Below are 14,886 nucleotides of genomic sequence, written 5' to 3'. Positions count from 1 at the left end.
TTTTGAAGGATGTTTGTGTCAGCTGGAGAGTTGATTTTGGCGCCCAGTTTGCAGTCGTCTGCGAACTTGGTGAGCCATAGTCCTCCCACGTTTGCCTGTACCTCGGAAAAGTATATACCGAACAAGAGTGGTCTCAGGACAGAACCCTGTGGGACGCCACATGTGACCGGTTTCGAGTCTGACATGGCTCCAGCAACTCTCACTCTGTGGGTTCTGTCTTTGAGCCAGTTTGCGACCCATCTTGTGACATAGGGGTTTATATTTAAGCTGGATAGCTTATCTATGATGCCCGAGTGGGGTATTGTGTCAAATGCCTTTGCAAGGTCCAGATAGGCTGTGTGGACTACCTTCCCTTCATCTATGGCTTTGGTGACTGTTTCAAAGAAGTCAACCAGGTTCAAAAGGTAGGATCTGCCCTTGACAAAGCCGAACTGGGTAGGATCTAGTGTCTGTAGGTCCCCAATGTCTTTGTTTATGAGCTCCATGATGATCCTCTCCATAGCCTTGCAGACTAAGCTAGTCAGGCTTATGGGGCGATAGTTTCCAGGGTCCGTAGAGGCTCCACCTTTGTGGAGTGGGACCACTGTTGCTGTACGCCATTCTGTGGGCACATATCCTGTAGTAAGGCTGAGATTGTATAGCCATTTTATTTGAGGGATTAGTTCCTCTTGTAGTTCATGTAGGACGCAACCTGGGACGCCATCTGGTCCCACGGAAGCAGTGTTTTTTGCTTTGGAGAGGGCAGCCTTCATATGAGCATCTGAGATGTTTGGGAGGCAGCCCTCTGCCGGGATAGATACTTGCTCTTTTGGGGAGGGGAGAAGTTTGCACTGAACCTGTCTGCCAGGATATTGGCGATGTCTGTGGGTTCAGTGTATTTTTTGTCATTTAGAATCAACTCAGAACAAGTCTGGGAGTTGCATCCCAGGTTTCTAACATAACTGAAAAAGCCTTATGATTGTCTTTCGTGTCCTGTGCAATTTTTCTCTCGAAGCTTGCCTTGCAGGATTGTATGAGCGATCGTACTTCTTCGCTAGTACTGATCAGAGATGCCTTCCCTATTAGGGATTTTGCTCTATCATGTAGTAGTTTCCTCCTTCTGTTGTACAGTTTATTTATGGCAGGGGTCCACCAGACTGGACGCCTGCCTTTGGATGATTGGGTCTTGGTTTTGTTTGGGATAGCATGATCCATGCATTCCTGGAGATGTCCATAGAATGCATTTATATAGGATTCTGCAGTTTGGGCTGTAGTTTCCACTGGCCCTGGGGCCTTGAAGGATTCCACTTCAGTTTTGAGAAGTGAGAAGTTCGCTTTTGAGAAGTTTTTCACTGTGGTTTTATGGGCTGGGGGTGGGGTCGGGATGTGGACATCCAGTGAAATTAATTTATGGTCTGATCTTACCAATGAGGGATATACTTCTGGTGTGGAGCATAGGGTCCCCATGTTGGTAATGATCAGGTCTAGTATGTTGTCCCCTCTTGTGGGAGTGGTGACTAGTTGTTCCATAGCATTTAAGTTTATAATTTCCAGGAATCTTTGGGCTAAGGTGCTGGGGCTTGAGTAGTGCTCCCAGTCAATGTTTGGGTAGTTGAAGTCGCCAATATAATGGTGTTCGGAGAGATCTTCATGTTCTCCAATGTTTTCAGGAAAGCCGAATGGGATTCCTGACTTTGAGAGGGTGGTCTGTAGGATGCTATAAACTAAAAAGCAGTCTTGCCCACTGTTAGTTGCACATGGATGGTCTCCGATACTTCGTGCAATGCCACTAACCTGGAGGTGTGGATATACTTGATAAATATGGAAACTCCCCCTCCTTTTGTGGTTCGGTCCGGGTTTTGGGGCCGAAAAGCATGATATGAGGTATAGCCTGGTAGTGCTGGGGTGCTCTCTGGAGCCTTGAACCAGGTTTCTGTCACTGCACAGATATCGATGTTCTCCATACTGAGGAGAGCTTAGAGTGCGTGCATCTTGAGGTTAAGACTTCTGGCGTTTAGCAGCATTACCCTTACTTTCTTGTTCCTTGTGCTGTCTATGGGGGTGGGTTTGACTTTTGAGCCTTGCCTAAAAAAGGCACTATGGGGGTGGCAAGAGCCTTTGCCAATATCCAAAAGCCCAGTGGTGACAGGTGCAAGCCGTCCCTAGCGAAGCAACGTGGCTTGTCGAGCATGCCATCCCAAGCTGACAGACACTGGATCCCCTTTGAATGACACCAAAATTTTAGCCAATTGTTAAAATCGATCATTTTGTCTTTGTACTGTGGCATCATTCTAGGTGAGGGTAAGATGCTGCTCAAGGTCAGGGTCATACCAGCCTGGGCTACATGATCAGAGAGCTCCTCTATGTCTTTTTTCATGTAGTCCAGGGAGGTACGTCTCAGGTCATTCACACCAGCATGTACAATGACTGAGTCATATTTGTATTTGCTTTGGAGTGACCTGAGTGCTTGTGTTATGTGTCGGATCCTAGCACCCGACAGGCAGCTCACCATGACCTTCTCTTTATTCAGCCTGGTGAGCGGGACGTCAGTGTGTCTGACAATAGAGTCACCTATAACAAGAGTATCAGGTGTGTTATTCAGCCTTAAGGGCTGTGGCTGCTTGGCACACTGACTTTGTGGGTTATGTGTTGTGTGTGTTTTGTTTTGAGGTAGCGCTTGCTTGGATGTCTGCTTTGGAGGTCTCTGTTGCTTAGGTAGATTTTTATTTAGAGCCTCCGAGTATGTTTTTGTGTATTTATGTGTTTGGTTCGCTGATGTGGTGGGACTATGTGATACTGGAATTGTGTTGTGTGAGGTTACCTTCTCCTCCTGACTGGTTACACCAGTAGATGAGAGAGCTCAGCCTCCAGTTTGGCTAAATAGTTGCATCTCTCACATATATTTGAACCTGTTTGGAGGAGGAGAGGGTTGTCCGTGTACATGAGACAGTTGTAACATTGCCTCAAAATTCCCAGATTCACCAGCTGGACTGGAGAGGAAACCACTGACTGACCTTTGGACATGATAGAGTAACAGGGAAACTAAATTTAAGATGGACCAATAGAGGACAGGGTAATCGTAGAGAGTATAAGAGTAAGTAGTGCTTATGGTTCAATAGTGCTAACTTGTAGGATTACTTAATTGGACCAGTGAAGGGCCTTAGAATGAGAATATGGTGTTTAAATTGAGAGATAGAGCAATTCTAAGGGAAAAAGTGAAGAGCAGACATTGTGGAGCCAGGAATAGTTTAAACCCAATTAGGCGGTGCTGCCCGTTGTTGTACTATGCTCAAAAACACGCAAAACCGCGCAAAAGAGGGTTTTAAGAGAGGAAGATGAAGGAGTTTTGGAATTGACCCAAAATGGCCAATAAAACTACAGTTTCAAGTCAGTAACCACTCCCACAGGGGCAGGCAGGCTGCTCAATGTTTTTCACTGCCACTGATCAACAGAGACTTTCCTTTAGCCCAAGCAAAAAATAGCCTCACAGAAACTTACAAACAGTTCAAGAACAGCAAGCCTGTAACTGAACTTTTTTAAATCTCAGAAAAGTGGGAAAAAAGCAAGATTTTTTTTTTTTTTTTTTTCAGAGATAGCAGAGGTTAACAAGTATCAACAAGTTATAACAGTGCAGTAAATGACCCCACACAAGAGTGCTAGGCCAAAGACAGATAAAATGCAAGTTTTGAGAAAAAAACGATTTTAAAAATAAGTGCAAACAGGAAATTCAGTAAACAGCTCTAGGTTGTGCTCTAAATACAGTTACTAATGCAGAAATCAAATTTAACAAGCCAGAAAATGCTAAAAATAGGCGGCTATGCAGAAAAACTTAGCAAATAAACAGAGGAAAAATACTTAAAGTCTCGAAAGTGGCTCCTTTCTTCTCTCAGCGTTTTCTCCTCTTGGTGGGTGCTTCACCAACAGCCAACAAGCCTGAAAAGATGCCAAAACCACGAGGCAACCAGGTTTTAAGAGAGGAAGATGAAGGAGTTTTGGAATTGACCCAAAATGGCCAATAAAACTATAGTTTCAAGTCAGTAACCACTCCCACAGGGGCAGGCAGGCTGCTCAATGTTTTTCACTGCCACTGATCAACAGAGAGACTTTCCTTTAGCCCAAGCAAAAATGGCCTCACAGAAACTTACAAACAGTTCAAGAACAGCAAGCCTGTAACTGAACTTTTTTAAATCTCAGAAAAGTGGGAAAAAGCAAGATTTGTTTTGTTTTCTTTTTTGTTTTTTCAGAGATAGCAGAGGTTAACAAGTATCAACAAGTTATAACAGTGCAGTAAATGACCCCACACAAGAGTGCTAGGCCAAAGACAGATAAAATGCAAGTTTTGAGGAAAAAAACGATTTTAAAAATAAGTGCAAACAGGAAATTCAGTAAACAGCTATAGGTTGTGCTCTAAATACAGTTACTAATGCAGAAATCAAATTTAACAAGCCAGAAAATGCTCAAAATAGGCGGCTATGCAGAAAAACTTAACAAATAAACAGAGGAAAAATACTTAAAGTCTCAAAAGTGGCTCCTTTCTTCTCTCAGCATTTTCTCCTCTTGGTGGGTGCTTCACCAACAGCCAACAAGCCTGAAAAGATGCCAAAACCATGAGGCAACCAGGTTTTAAGAGAGGAAGATGAAGGTGTTTTGGAATTGACCCAAAATGGCCAATAAAACTACAGTTTCAAGTCAGTAACCACTCCCACAGGGGCAGGCAGGCTGCTCAATGTTTTTCACTGCCACTGATCAACAGAGAGACTTTCCTTTAGCCCAAGCAAAAAATGACCTCACAGAAACTTACAAACAGTTCAAGAACAGCAAGCCTGTAACTGAACTTTTTTAAATCTCAGAAAAGTGGGAAAAAAGCAAGATTTCTTTTTTTTTTTTTTTTTCAGAGGTAGCAGAGGATAACAAGTATCAACAAGTTATAACAGTGCAGTAAATGACCCCACACAAGAGTGCTAGGCCAAAGACAGATAAAATGCAAGTTTTGAGAAAAAAACGATTTTAAAAATAAGTGCAAACAGGAAATTCAGTAAACAGCTCTAGGTTGTGCTCTAAATACAGTTACTAATGCTGAAATCAAATTTAACAAGCCAAAAAATGCTCAAAATAGGCGGCTATGCAGAAAAACGTAGCAAATAAACAGAGGAAAAATACTTAAAGTCTCAAAAGTGGCTCCTTTCTTCTCTCAGCGTTTTCTCCTCTTGGTGGGTGCTTCACCAACAGCCAACAAGCCTGAAAAGACGCCAAAACCATGAGGCAACTAGGTTTTAAGAGAGGAAGATGAAGGAGTTTTGGAATTGACCCAAAATGACCAATAAAACTACAGTTTCAAGTCAGTAACCACTCCCACAGGGGCAGGCAGGCTGCTCAATGTTTTTCACTGCCACTGATCAACAGAGAGACTTTCCTTTAGCCCTAGCAAAAAATGGCCTCACAGAAACTTACAAACAGTTAAGAACAGCAAGCCTGTAACTGAACTTTTTTAAATCTCAGAAAAGTAGGAAAAAGCAAGATTTTTTTTGTTTTTTTTGTTTTTTCAGAGATAGCAGAGGTTAACAAGTATCAGCAAGTTATAACAGTGCAGTAAATGACCCCACACAAGAGTGCTAGGCCAAAGACAGATAAAATGCAAGTTTTGGGAAAAAAACGATTTTAAAAATAAGTGCAAACAGGAAATTCAGTAAACAGCTCTAGGTTGTGCTCTAAATACAGTTAGTAATGCAGAAATCAAATTTAACAAGCCAGAAAATGCTCAAAATAGGCGGCTATGCAGAAAAACTTAGCAAATAAACAGAGGAAAAATACTTAAAATCTCAAAAGTGGCTCCTTTCTTCTCTCAGCACCCCCTTGGCCAGTGTAGGGGCTATGTAAGTTCTATTCTTTTCAATGTATATTCTACTCTGCACTGCTGTGATGTTTTTTATTTTATTTACCTGTACAAGATTTTGAGGTTGTTACCAAGAGATTCCTGTATGAAGCTGGTGCAATCAAATTATGGTTTATGAATCACTGATTAGTGAACATATGTTTCCATAGTGCCTTCCTTTTAGCATTAACTGTCTTTGTAGATATTGATTTATATGGAGTGATGCAACATATTGCCTAGTGTAGTGCTGAATTAATTTTTATGTATTTTCCATTTAGCACAGAATTATCTTATTTAGTGCAATTTAATGCTGGCATCTATTTATTAAACTTACTGTATTGCTGCTATATATATTTCAGCACATTAAAACAGTTCCTCAATTTTCCTGTACCTAACCCCTTCCTTTCCTTTCTGTTTATTTCCAGTCATGCCGAGCTGATGTCTGTCCTCTGAATAACATCCCACTGCACCAGCATGTCATATTTAGCAGCCCTACTAGTCTAGAGTTTTTCTAATTGTTGCCTGTAAAGTTGTAAAGGACACTTGACAAAGAATACTAAACAATACTTTAAATGTATGTGCCTGCCTTTATATACTCTAACCAACTCAGCTCATGATACATTTTAGCCTGTTTTTTGAATTGCATGCACATTCACTGGGGTGATACCTTTAGTTAGTTTATATACCCACAGTTGCCTTCCCCTCTTTCTCCCCATGCTGTGGAATGCTCCCAGTTCTACTCGGGTGAGAACATGCTGATACTTTGTATCTCTGTCCCATTGAGCACAAAATCTATGGCAATAAAAACCGTCGCTTGTACTTAATAACCATTGCTCTGCAGCCCCTTTTACTAATAGTTCATGCTGCTACTTTTTGAATAAATTGAACCTGCAATAAAACTGATCCTTAAACAGCTCGCAGTATTTCTGTTTTAAACTCCTTCAGACATAGTGTGTGCTATAAATGGTGTGATGTAAAATAATAAGTTTTTATTTTACAGTGCAGTGCAAGGTCCAGTCCTTCTCATAGCTTAACCAGACTGCTTTCTAACTGCACGATAGATAGTTATCTTACTTGCCTGCAACACTTTTCCCTCACTGACTGTTTCTGTAGTGCAATACTTGGAGTCCTGGTTCTACCCATTCCGTTCACGCTCGATACGCTCAGGTTAACTCTGTTCCCTTACCCTACTACCATTCCCAACCACCACCTCTTTCATTACACCTATACACTCCCAACTCCACCCCTACCCTCTCATTACCCAATCCCCCATGCCCATCCATTACCCACCTCTTCCAACAAACCTTTTTCAACTCCCACTACATTTTTCTCCCCCCTCAGAACTAAGCTACCTCCTAAATTCTCCCTTTACCCTTCTGCTGATTCCCTTCCTCCTCTTCACCTACTTTTTATATATACCCTCCATCCACCTAGACATCCTCCCCTTCTGCTTTTCACCTTCCATCTAATAAATCTTTTCAACATGTTACTTCATTACCTTGCTATCACCTTTCTCTTCTTCCTATCACTATCTACTTCATACCATACATCACTGCATTTCCAAACACCATCACCTACCCTCTCCTTCAACCATTTCTCCCATACCAACCCCTACCCAATACAAATCTCTCCATATATTTTCCTAATCTCCCCTTCCGACCGCTTCAGGATTAATACATTTCCAAGTTTATCTCTCTCCACTAATACAAAATCTAGAACTCCCAGTACATTGAACTTACTTTCATATATTTTTTTCTCTCTTTGATACACTACTCCTGGATGGGGATATCCACCCCAACCGTGGACCACCTGCCTGTACCTGTAGTAAATATGCACCTCATACCTCACCCCCTCAGCCACTACCCCAGGTCCACACTCCTTCTCCTAAATCTCTTAACTATTTCTCTGTAAATATTCAAAGCATTGTAAACAGGATAACAGAACTGCACTCATGGATTAGCAGCACCTGTCCCCATATCTTAACCCTCTCAGAAACTTGGTTAAAACCACATATCTCTAAGTCAGAAATTCTACCCCCAGGATACAACATATTTTGCTCTGACAGGATAATTAAGAGGGGTAGGATAGTTACCATCCTCTACTCTGAACAATTTAATCTCTCTCCTCTCTCAATGTCCATACCCAGCTTTGTACCTGCAGAAATTCTTATTGCAAACTGTCACCTGAACACCCACAAAAAAAATTTGCAATACCTTCTATCTATATACTCCCCAGAGATAAAATCGCTATTCTTGAAAGCTTTCTCTCATGGCTCACTCAATATGTTCTTTAGGAAGCCATTATACTGGGCTACACTCTCTTCCTCATCCCTTACTCATAGTCTCAGCCTTCATGGCTTCTGCCAACTCATATTTACCCCTACTAGGACTAACAAAAACTGTTTCCGGATCTATACTATACTGGATCCTTATTTCTGATCTCAGCCTCTGTCACAACCCTGGCATTCTTCCTAACTCTTTAAATGATCATTCACCTACCTACATCCATAGATACTCCCAACACTCTCCCAAAGATCTCTACATAGAATGTCACAAACTTACCCATTTTGATCCAGACAAATTTAACTCTATATTGTGTAACATTAAATGGTCCTTCCTACATAACCTCCCCCTCAGTGATGCTGTAACAATTTTCATTAAGCTATTTCCTGATGTACTAAACTTCATGGCACCTCTCAGAAAAGTCAGAGTAAAGTCCAAACTTTTCCCTGCCTTACTAAACGTACCTGATCTATAATGCATCAGAGAGACAGTGCCTGGAAAGCCTGGGTCAAAAATAAAACCCTCTCTTGCGTCAAAGATATAAAGAACTTAGAAACATTTGTAAAAAACTAGTCAACAAAGATAAAAAAATGTCATTGCCACCAACTCCTTCACCCAGGTAACCCTCCAACCCTCAACCCCTTCCCAGTTAATACTGTTACAGAGACTGCCACTCTCTTAAACAATTATTTCATTAAAATAATTCAAAACCTTACTCACATAAATGCCATTACTTCTACAATTCCTTCACCTCCCAGTGTAACCCCCACCAACACCTTCTCCTTCTAAACAGTTGCCACCACCTTCATTAAATCTCTTCTACATAAACTCAAGCCTTGCACCCCCTTGGCTGATAAACTACCTTCCCATTTTCTAAATATTACTGCCACATCTATTGCACACCCTGTCTATATACATATAACTCAATCTATTGCCAAACCTCTTGTCCCTGATATATGGAAATCCTTTTACACAATTCCTCTTCACAAAGGTGGAAACTCTACTGACCCCTCTAACTATAGACCCATTCCTACCCTACCTCCCTTATACAAAATTCTAGAAGAATGTATCCATTCTCAGTTACTCAAACACCTGCTTGATAATAACCATCTAACTCCCACACAACATTGCTTTAGACCCCACCACAGCACATGCACTGCAGAACTTTCATTCACCCAAACAGTAGCAGAGGCCCAAGATAACACCTGCTTATTTCCTGTTTATTCCTTGATGTCTCAAGGCCTTTGATGTTGTCTCTCACTCTAGACTGTTAACAAAGCTCTCAGACCTTTGTCTGTCTACCTCCTCTGTAAACTGGTTCTCTAGCTACCTATCCAACAGACAGCAATCCATACATTGACAAGCAGTCTTCTCCCCCTTCCTTCCCATCAATACTGGTGTTCCCCAAGTATCTGTCTTGGGACCCCTCCTGTTTAATATATTTACTAACAAACTACACTCTGCAACTAACCTCTCTACACTTTTACAATATGCCGATGACTCTGCTTTTATCACCACTGCCCATAGCATTCCTGAACTCCTAGCTCTCACCCAAGACACTTTCTCATCTGTTGAAACCTGGCTCTCTGAAAACCAACCCGTACTGAATCCTAGAAAAACTAAACTCCTGCTTTGCTTTCCTAAAACACTGGCTCAGCATAAACCCACATTCTCCATTACCTCCCTCAACAATACCATCATTAAACTTGAACCTTATACCAAATTACTTGGTGTCATTATCTATGATGAACTAAAATTTGATAATACATATTCAGCAATGTAGAAAAAAAAACACCAGACATTTTCTCTCCTCTACAGTAATTAAAAATTACTTACACCATCCACTAAACCTTCTCTAGCGCTGACTCTCCTTTTACCATATCTTCTGTATGCATCTCTTGTCCTTATTAACCTCCAGTCATCACTTCTTTTCAAGCTTGAGCAAACATATAATAAAATAGCCAAATTTGCCTCCAATCGCCCCTGTAATTTCCACCACTGCCTTGCTCTCAAGTCACTATAATGGCCTGAATTCTCTAAACAATAATTTCTTCCTCAATTACATATTACAAACTCTATCCTGTATAACCCCACTTCTTGCCCCTCCATCTCAAATCAAGTGTCTCACTATAACCCTCACCATCAACTTCATACAACTGATAAACAGCTTTTAGACCTCTATAAACCCTCTAAAAATATTGGAAGGTCCCTTTACAATTAATCTGTAGCTCATACTTGGAACTCTCTTCCTCTCAGTATAAGAAGTATCACCCATAAGTATCAGTTCAAACTAGAACTAAAACACTATCTGCAAAAGACATGGTCCTGTCCATGTCAAGCTTCGACATGACATCTGATATTTTTGCATCCTACACTAATTCTATTTCTACCCATGACACTAATACAACCTATCTATGATTATTCACTGAAAGGGCATTTTGCTTAAGGTATTCAGTTGGAATGTTTGCTGTTTACTGATGTAACAAACTCTTAGCTTTACCTAATAGTGGATTCATCTTTGTATTTGTTGTTGTAAACTGATCTATTGTATGGTTTTTGCTTTGTTTGTGATAATTACAAATATGTGTGGAGCTTTTCTCCTTAGGTCTCCACTGAAAATGGGCCCCTGGCTCAGTTGGACCAACCAGGTTAACAAATGTCAATAATTAATAAATAAATAAACAAATATTGGTAAAACAGAGGAAAAACTACTTACATACTTCTGGGGCATTCCCTGACATGGCTTCTTGGACGCAGGTGTCCAAGGTTCCCCTATTTTGTCTTTTCAGGTCATTATGGTGGTGACGACACTGTTCACCTGTGCGAGGGATACCAGTAGCACTGGTGAGTTCTCTGGCCAGCAATTCCCAGGTCTCCACCTTACACACAGAGCCCTGGAAACCACCCTGCAGCAACCTATCACCATGTGTTTTTACAAAGAGCCTAACCATGACCCTGGATTCCTGAATGCCTCACCACTGTGCCCAAAAGTGCACACCTTCTCCAACACCACTAGCCATATCGACAGATGATTGAACTCCAATGGATTCTGCAGAATTCCCACCTAGTGCATTTTATATAGGCTGTTTTCCTGTCCTTACACATCATTTAACAACATTTTAAAAAAGCACTGGATTACTTAGCAGTGCACAAACCAACCAAGCAGAGTTGAGCAGTAGCAAATGTTCACAATTATGGTTTTAGTGAAGCTGGGCAGTGTGCAAACATTGGCAGCCATTACCATGTTTATGTGGTGCTTAGCAGGTTTGAGCACAGTTGCACACAGCGGAGCCATATTTTAAAATATTTTCAATAACACGTGAAATAAAAATACAGACAACTTCTGATTTTGAACCCTGGACCTACTACACATGCAGCCATACCTCTACCCATTAAGTTACATAGATATTAAGAAATCTGGTATACCTTCACATATACCACTGAGCTACCTGTTAGCAGTGCTGAGCACTGTGCCTCGCCACACAAACATGCTTAAACACACCATTAAATGGTGTCTGCCATGTATGTATGAGCTCCGCTCAGCTTAGGTGATCTCAGCACCGCACTGCGCAAACGACAAATAAAAAAAAACAAACAAAAAAAAAAAACACATAAAATGTCATTATGCTTATTAATTGCATCCAGTTTCTATTTTTGGATGTGTAGCATGTGTCAGCTGTCTATATATGAGCACAGCTTGGCATTGCTGTGCTCTGTACTGCACCTTGCAAACATGTATTTCTTACAAAAAAAAAAAGGCAACACTGATTCAATATCTATGTTCCTGAGCTCTGTTTTGGCAGTGTGCCATTAATAATATGCATGGCGTGCTGCTGAGGGAGGACCGTGGCTGAGTACACGGATAAATTCCATGTAGGCTCTACATGGTGCGTACACAGAGTTTATTAAATCCTGGGGTATATCTATATCTATAAATATATATAAGGTCTATATTAGAAAAAATAAATAAAAAAAAAAAAAAAAAGAAAGAAAATCTAAATACCCCACTACTTAAATATAGCAACCGGGATCAAGACTACATTGAAGTAAATAGAAATCCTCCTCCTCTTTTTTTATTTACCCACATTCGACGTTCTGCTTTTTTATTATTTCTCATGTCGACAATGTCGGATGCGACATTGTCGGCTTTTGAGAATAAATAGGCAACCATATATATATCAGATATATATATATATATATATATATATATATATATATATATATATGTATATACATATATATATATATATATATATACTCATAAGGGTGAACAAAGAAGATTTGTCTTTTTAGATCAAATTACAAAAATAATGAAAGCTAGCAGAACCAACTAAAAAGAACATTTGATGTTTTGAGCATTTTCTCTTAGGAACTGTAACTATATATATATATATATATATATATATATATATATATATATATATATATATATATATATATATATATATATATAGATATGAATATAAATACACACACACACAAGCACACACATATATTACACACACACAGACACACATGCATAGGATTATTTTCAATGTTCATCTGTTTAGAGGAAATATTCACAGGATTGGACAGGTTGTAATAACATACAAAAGCCCAGGATATGGCTAATTCTCACAGGTCAAGAACCATAACTATCAATGAAGTAGTTGTACCGCAGGAAATCATTACAGTGAGACAGACTACATAGAAATGGTAAAGCAGAAAACACAGCATCCTAATACCATCCAAATGTCAGCTACATATCACTGTGATAACAGATCAGATCCTTCTAAAAGACCTTACTCACTGACATGGAGTACTATCAGTACTGGTTCCTCTGCTTTCTATGCTACAACTTACCTGCAAGTCACACATGCTGGGGAAGCAGAGCCACCACTAGATGTCCTTTATGGAATATATGACGCTGTTTAATGACTTAAGTGAAAACTGGTGCTGCCAGTGGAGGGATATCTGCTCTTTGACAAAAGGCAGCAATATACCAAGATGTAGCAATGCTATTTTTTAATGAATAGTGGCAAATAAGGCAATTCAGTGAAATTTTCAGGGACACAGAAAAATAACCTATGAAATCCATGGGATAGGATCACACATTGGACCTTTTTGGAGCAACTCACAGGCATACTGCACATAGTTTTAAACAACCATTATTAAAATTTAACAACACCACCAACACTGGCTGTATAAAAATACCAGAAAGTATCAGGAAGGGCTGCTGTCATACTGTCCTCTGCCAACAATATAATGAGCAGAGCAGAAACACTATCACAGTGCTTCACAAACCATAAGATTGTTGAAGGTAGTTGGCACAAAGAGTTAAGGCTGTAAGCTGTAGTTCCTGTAGTTAAGCTTTGATTCCCTTAGCACTCATTGTGCTAAGAGCATGTTGTGAGACCTTGAACAAGTCCCCTGACCAGGCAGTGCTTGTGGGCACCTGGAAATTTGGGCTAGGCACCTCAATAGTCCCCTAGACTGCAAGCCTACTAACTACCAATGTTGGACATAACTAACATTTTCTGTTTAAGGAGAAGTGATGGCAACATCAATATTCTATGGCTTGGATCTGATGTTAATACACAGACCCTTTCCCCATCAAAATATCAGCCAATTGATACAGTTTGTTCGACTGCACCATACATTTTTCACAAACTAAATACAATAAGTGGCAAAGAGACAGCACTCAGTAGCTACACCTGATATCCAATGATATGTGCACACAGCACCTATTCAAACATGGTAGTGTTCTGCTTGCAACATGAAACAGTTTCAGGTATATCTTGAGGGAGAGACAGAGGAGAGAGAGGGATAGAGTTGGAGATAAATCTGTCTTCCAGTACATTCACTATATCTTCAGCCTCATTGTAAATAACATAGTGCACAATCAGTCCAGTGTATTGTTGTGTTGTGCTTTAAAGATTACACGCATAATTAAAAAATGCCTTGTGATTGTCTTTGGCTTGAGTAGCTATTTCAGTCTCAGACTTGGCTTTGGTTTATTTTTATTAAGCTCTTGAGTTATTTGTGTATTTTAGTGACAAGGACTCTGTCATTATGGGAATTACTCTTCTTATGTTTGGCTAAAATTCATTTCCTTATATTTTAAAACTTTATTGCTATTAATGTACCACCATGTGGGTTTGTTTCTGTGGTTTGCCCTGCACGTGTTCCTGTAGGGTACAGCTGCATATCTGGAGCTGTTTACATGCTGGTATAGTGTGTTGGTGTATGTTTCAATGTATTCAGTGGAGTTAACTGGGTTTAATGGGGATTTGAAGCTTGCCAATGTGTCACTTAGGAGCAGGTAGATGTTCTTCATGTTTCACTGTTGCAGTCATCACACTTGGGTTATCCTGCCAGGGGTAGCCCTCAGTCAGCCCGAATACAAGACGCTTAGTATTTCTGAGTCAGTTGCTGCTGCTTCAGGACTGATGTCAGGTCATCAGGGGTATAAAAACAGGCAGCCGACGCCATTACATCAGTCTTTCTTGACGAGTAGCCCAAAGCAGAAGCAGTTTGCACGAGTGCCAGTCGGCCTCTACCTGAGTTTGCATTTCCAAAATTGAATCATCCTGAAGTCTTCTAAAGCTAAGTAGCTCATTGGGGATCCTTTTTTCTTGCTCTAACCGATGTCAGAAAAAGTTAACAATTGTCTCGCCTGTGGAAAGCAAATACCACACCGAGATTTCCATTCTTACTGTGTCACCTGTTTAGACCCAGACCACAACAAACCTCGCTGTCGGCTTTGTGCTTTGT

The sequence above is a fragment of the Protopterus annectens genome, chromosome 4.part1, assembly GCF_019279795.1.
Source record: "Protopterus annectens isolate FY-2018-M chromosome 4.part1, PAN1.0, whole genome shotgun sequence".
Lineage (NCBI taxonomy): Eukaryota > Metazoa > Chordata > Ceratodontiformes > Protopteridae > Protopterus > Protopterus annectens.
The sequence above is the reverse complement of the archived record's forward strand: the minus strand, read 5'-3'. Positions refer to the sequence as shown.